The sequence below is a fragment of the Elephas maximus genome, chromosome 13 (genome assembly GCF_024166365.1).
Source record: "Elephas maximus indicus isolate mEleMax1 chromosome 13, mEleMax1 primary haplotype, whole genome shotgun sequence".
In the NCBI taxonomy this organism is placed as follows: Eukaryota; Metazoa; Chordata; class Mammalia; order Proboscidea; family Elephantidae; genus Elephas; species Elephas maximus.
Window position 1 is genome coordinate 62,560,377 of NC_064831.1, and position 6,033 is coordinate 62,566,409.

The 6,033-nt window shown below is 49.3% G+C and overlaps 1 protein-coding gene across 12 annotated transcripts in view; it reads right to left on the bottom strand.

The window, feature by feature from the left end:
* Positions 1-2,020, bottom strand: part of PARP6 (poly(ADP-ribose) polymerase family member 6) — a 30,303-nt gene extending 28,283 nt beyond the window's left edge. For 7 of the 12 annotated variants that reach the window (XM_049905376.1, XM_049905379.1, XM_049905378.1 and 4 more), the window contains exon 1: positions 459-1,877. The gene's annotated coding sequence lies outside the window, so the exon portion shown is untranslated. Of the gene's footprint in view, positions 1-458; positions 1,878-1,915 lie in introns of those variants that run through there. The other 5 variants (XM_049905386.1, XM_049905384.1, XM_049905387.1 and 2 more) reach the window with 3 other exon arrangements.
* Between the last annotated feature and the right edge of the window lie 4,013 nt (positions 2,021-6,033).

Sequence of the window (6,033 nt, forward strand, 5' to 3'; positions counted from 1 at the left end):
CTCTTTCCTAGAATGCCTGTCACCCAGATACTCACATGGATTGCTCCTTCCCTCTTTCAGATCTCTGCTGAAAGGTCACCTTGACTATCCTAAATAAAACAACCCAACACACACATATTGGCCCTCTTTATCTGCTCCCCGCTTCCCCGCTTAATTTTTTTCTACAGCACTTACCATGTTCTGCCATACTATGTACTTGTTTGTTTTTATCACCAGACTGCAAACTCCATGGAGGCAGGGACTTTGTTTTCACTCTCTATATTCTCAGCACATAGTGGTCCCTCAACACACACACTCACACTTACTGAATGCGTGAAGGAATGAATGAACCCTCGCTGGACACTAAGTAAAAGAGGCTCCTCAAGCCAAATGAGAGGGTACACACAAGAACCCAAATGCTTCCACACATAGACAAAATCATACACGAAATGATTTTTAAAAAACAAGATTCCATTCACCTTCAAGGGCGGCTGAGTACCAGAATATGAAGATCTGAGGACTGGGTTTGTGAACTTTGAAAAGAAAAACAGTCAGGTGCTGATCGAGATGATCACAAAAGAGTAAAGAGGGAGGCACTAATGTCCAGCCTGGGCTGTCTTGGGCTTGGTGGTAGGATGATGGCAGCGAGGGCCAGAAGTAGCAACTTTAAGGTTTTTTTGTCAAGAAAAACTTAGCCTTTCTCCAAGGGCTGTTGTTGCTTGCTTCCTGCTGCTGTCACAAGAAAAAAAAAAAAGGGAGTTTTTCTTATTTAGGGAAGAGACAGCTTAGAGACTACCAGCTTTTTCAAAACAGGCTGCGTTAGTGAAAGGGACTTGTTTCTTCTACGCTCAATGGCCTCTCCTCTGGAGAGATGGTGAGAGGGTTTAAAAGGTGAAGAGTGGGAGACCATGGAAGTCACAGAATCACAGATGTCTTAAATAGGAAGCAGCATGAAAGATGGCCTAATTTAAAGCCTTTATTCTACTGACAGAATACGCAGGCCCAGAGAGGTCAAGCGACCTGCTTAAGGTCAACAGCAAAGGTATAGTGGGTACTGGGACTGAAGCATATTTGACAAGTCTAATTCACATCAAATATTCATGTGGTGGAGTTATAATTATTAAGGGTACTATGAATGAACTAAACAAAAAAGACCTATTTGACTTATCTAAATGAGGTAAAGGAACCTTTCAAGAGAACTTGGGGCCAAATATAGATTGACTGAAGAGAGCCCAGAGCAAGGGTGTTGTTCAGCCCAGTGTTTAATTTGGACGATGGTGGTTGAAAGCAGCTTTAGGAATTTGTAAGGGAATAGGCCAGATGTAAATATGCCTCGAGTCTGGACGACAAAGGTCTTTCCCTGGGTCCAGGGGCGCTTCTCGGTGTGACAACTTTACATCTGGTCAGAGAAGGCTCCGAGCTCAACGTTAAAACTCTCAGCTCCCGGGAGAGCAGGTTACTCCGCTCCAACAGCGAGCGCTCCCTTCTCTGGAAGACCAGGCCACTGAACAGTGCCAGGAAGAGCCCTTGGAGGGGCGATCCCCGCAGCTACAGCTAACCCCGCGATTCCGGTGGGGACAAAGGACGGGGTTGGCTTCGAAAACACTCGGCCACCCGCGCGTCCACGACCGGCCCTCAGGCCTCCCCTGCGGAAGCAGCGACAGCTCCTCTCCCGGTGGCTCCGGAGACCCCCAGATTTCCAACGCCTGCCTCGGCAGGCAAGGGGCCCGGTGCCGGACCACTGACGCCCGCCGCCCGGGCTGCGCGAAGCCTGTCGAGCCCAGCAGGGCCCTGCGGTGTCACCCGGTCCGAGCCCCTCGCTTCACCCTCCCCGGCCGAGGCGGGGCGGGCCCCCCACCCTTCCCGCGGCCCGGCCGCCCCGCCCCGTCCCGTCCCCGTGGCGGCCGCCCCACAGGACGCCCTCGCGAGTACTCACGGCGACCCCGGGCCGCGCGCGGCCGCCGCTGACCGGACGAGCGGCCCGGGACGCCCCGCGGGGGCGGAGCGGCAGGCCAAGGGGCGGGGGCCGGGCGGGCGAGGTCGCGCGGCCCCACGCCTGGCCCTTCCGTCACGGCGCACTGAGCCGCTCTGCGCACGCGCCGGGGCGACTCCGCGCTCACGTGGCCCGCTCCCGACCAATGGCCACGCGGCCTACGCCGGGGTGGCCCGCCGCTCCGCCCGACGCCAGGCTGGGGGCGCCTGCGTGGGGTCCGCTGGCTAGAAGGAGGTGCGGAGCCAGGGGTGACGCCTGCGCCCTGAGTTGGAGGATGATGTGGAGAAAGGAGAGGGGCTTTGGGGGAAACGCGGCGGGCCCTCCAAGGGAAGAATGTTTGTGTTTGGCGCCCCATGTGGTGAGGAGGAAAGATCAGGAAGGGCGCTGCAGGGTGCTTGTAGACTAGGGGGCCGCCTTGCCGGAGGCGGAGGCCGGCCGGTAGAGATGGTGAAAAAGCCGTTTTGGTAGGATATAAGAAGTGAAATACCTGCATTTCTTATGGTGCAACGTAACACACCTGTAGTCACTTCAAGGCAACTAACAGCAACCAGCTAATACATGTAAAGTAACCAGGAGAATACCTAACACACCTGTAGTCACTTCAAGGCAACTAACAGCAACCAGCTAATACATGTAAAGTAACCAGGAGAATACCTAGCACTAGAAGTATTCCATAAATGTTATGGTTTTGGTTATCATGGTTATTAACCCCTCCCAGGCATCTCCAAACCTCCTATCATCCTTACCAGAATTTTCCATCAGCCTTAATGAAGTACAACCAGAATGCTCCTTAGAAGCAAGGATGGCGAGACCAGGTCTCACCTACTTTGAACATGTTGTCAGGAGGGATCAGTCCCTGGAGAAGGACATCATGCTTGGTAAAGTAGAGAGTCAGCGAAAAAGAGGAAGACCCTCAATGAGGTGGATTGACCCAGTGGCTGCAACAATGGGCTCAAGGATAAGGACGGCTGTGAGGATGCTGCAGGACCAGCAGTGTTTCAGTCTTTTGTACATGGGGTATGAGTTGGAACCGGCTCGGTGGCACCTAAGAACAACAATTTTAGGAAGGGGAAGGAGCATTCTGGTGTAGTTTGGAGAATCAGGATTCCCTTATTTATCTGGACCTTCCCAGGTCCCCACCTTCAGTATCTCCTGCTACATTTGCCACCTCCGTGCCTTTGTTCTCACTCACTTTAGCTGGGGAGAGAGGATTTGGCTTTCATAATATACAAGATGCAGGATTATCCAACCCTTGGCAGTCATGGATTGCTGGTCACTGGCAGAAAAGGCAACTCTAAACAAAGCTGTATACTGTCCTTGTCCTGCCAGAATGGAGGAAAACGTGCCCTCCTGTAGGAGGATGATGCTGACCCCACTGTGGCCACTGCCATCAGGATTTTCTACTGTTTGGTTTCACTGAATCACTTACTCCAGGATCAACATTTTGGGGGCTGCTTGGCCAGGCCTAGGTCACATGCCTCTGTCATATCTGCCAGAGAACTGGGAAAGAAAAAAAACTGACCTTTTCAGCATCTTTCATGGAAGGTAGACTCTGCTTACCTCCAAGACTTGTAACATGGGAAGGGGATTGAGATTCCGGGCAGCTCAAAATTGCCAGGGTCTGCTTCAGGTGCATGTTGTTGAGGTCACTGGGAAGAGTGATGAGGGGGAAAATGGGTTGTGAACCGTTTTTATATTTAAATAGTGAACGAAGGAAAAGGAGTCATTAAGGATGTTGTGAAGGAGCCATGTGAGGTGCAGGAAGGAACTGGAAGAGTGTAGCCCACAGGAGCCAACAGAGGAGAGTAGCAGGTACACGGTGATCAACCAATGGGATCAAATAGTCAAGTAGTTTCAGTCTGAGGATGTCCACTGGATTTGGCAGTTTGGAAGTCATTTGTAACTTTGGTGAAAATATTTTCTGTAGATATTTGTGGGGAGGGGGAGTCAGATGGCATCTATTTAAGGAATAAACAGAAGGCAAGGAAGTGGAGATAGTGTAAGTACTCCTAGAAGCTTGGTTTGAAGGCAAGAAAAAAAGGTGCAATAGTCAGTAGAGTGTGGGATTAAAATTGGATTTTTTTTTTTTAAGGTTGGATTAGTTGACAAGTGTGTATGCTGAGATAAAGAGTAGAGGAGAAGAAGAAGCTGAAGATACCATGAGTCAGATAGTTAAGTAAAGGAGAGCAAACTTCCTGGAGAGGCAAAAAAGGAATGAAATACAGATCACAGTGAAAGGATTTACCTTGGATTTGAGGGGAGACCTCTCTACCTCTGAAATAGAAAGGGTGAGAGAAATTCAAATGTTTGGAGGAGGCAGAAAATTGATGCAGTTCCCCCATGGTCTTTATTTTCTCTGTGAAATAGAATAGGGGATGGCAGGGGAAGCTGACATGTGGAGGGGTTGTGGGGTATACTGAGAGTCAAGCTGGGGGTGTTTGTATTAGCTGAATTTGTATTAGCTCTGGACACAAGATAACTCAATTTAGCTTAAGCGATTTATTCTAGATAAAGGGTGACTCAGAGACTTTAAGGTCAGAGGATCTCAGGAAGGGCCTGTAGAATGCTAGGAACCAGGGAGCAGTCTCGCTATCGCTGGTCTCTGCCTCTCTATGCTACATTCTTTCTCTGCAAATGGTCTTTCTCCATTTCTCATAGTAGGCGAGGGAGGTGGCTGTACCATAGCTCCTGAGTTTATAGCTCCTGCTCAAGAAAGGAGTCCAGTCAGAATCACAATCTCAGTCTTAATCCCAGATTCCCAGGAGAGAACATCTGTTTAGCACAGCATCACCGAGGAATCCACTCACAGTTCAGTGAACTGCAGCCAGGGTGTTAGGGGTCATGCAAGACAAACATGGCCTGTGGATCTGGGGTGCGGGTGTGGAAAAAATAATTCCCAAAGAATAGGGCTCATGGGCTAAACTTACCTAAAACAGGGTCTACCTAAAAGCTCAAGTTTGCAGGACTGCGTGATTTCCTTCATCTTGGTTTAGGATGAGAGAGTAGAGAAGGTAGATGGCTGGAATCATCCAGGGGCAGTGGTTTTAAAGGATAAGGGAAAACGTAGTAACAAAAAAATTGTGACTAAAGTGACTGACCATAGAATCTAGACTGGATAGGAAAAGAAACGAAGCCAGGAAGATTCGGACAGACTACGAGACAGTTGATATGAGAAGGCAGGGAGGGGAAATCCTGGAAGGACTGGAGTTTGACGTTTCTCTTTTGGGGAAGATCGCTGATGCTTACCCAAAGTGTACATGTTCAAATACACCCCCACCCACACATGATTATCAAAAGCTGTGATGGGACCCTTGTTGGTGAGTTGTTTTAGGGAGCAGGGCCAGCTCTTTCCCCAACTGCTCTGAACTTATGTACTATGTGACTGAAGGCTATGAGCCTTGTTATTTTATACCCCTTACGTTTTTGGTTATTATACAAAATAGATGTAACAAACTAATACTGCTACAGTGTTGTGGCTGGGGAACAAAGTGAGAAGGGGGGGCATCAAAAGGGAAAAGAATCAGAAAGGAGAGGGTGAGAATGTGCAAATGTAAAACTTCATTGGGAAGATTTTGACTAAGGCTGGCACAGGAGGGATAGACATAACCTGTGCTTACATCACTCAGGTGCAAAGCCTGCCTTGTGTGTGCTGTGTCTGGCTAAAAAGAGGCAAGGAGGAACGAGGGTACGTCTAAGATAAGCCATTAAGTTGTTGTTGTTAGGTGCCGTTGAGTTGGTTCCGGATCAATGACACTATGTACCACAGAACGAAACACTGCCTGGTCCTGCGCCATCCTCAGAATCGTTGTTACACTTGAGCCCATTGTTGCAGTCACTGTGTCAATCCATCTAGTTGAGGATCCTCCTCTTTTCTGCCCTCCCTGTACTTTACCAAACATGATGCCTTTCTCCAGGTACTGATCGCTCCTGACAACCTGCCCAAATTACGTAAGATGCAGTTTTGCCATCCTTGCTTCTAAGGAGCATTCTGGCTGTACTTACTCCAAAACAGATTTGTTCGTTCTTTTGGCAGTCCATGGTATATTCAGTATTCTTCGCCA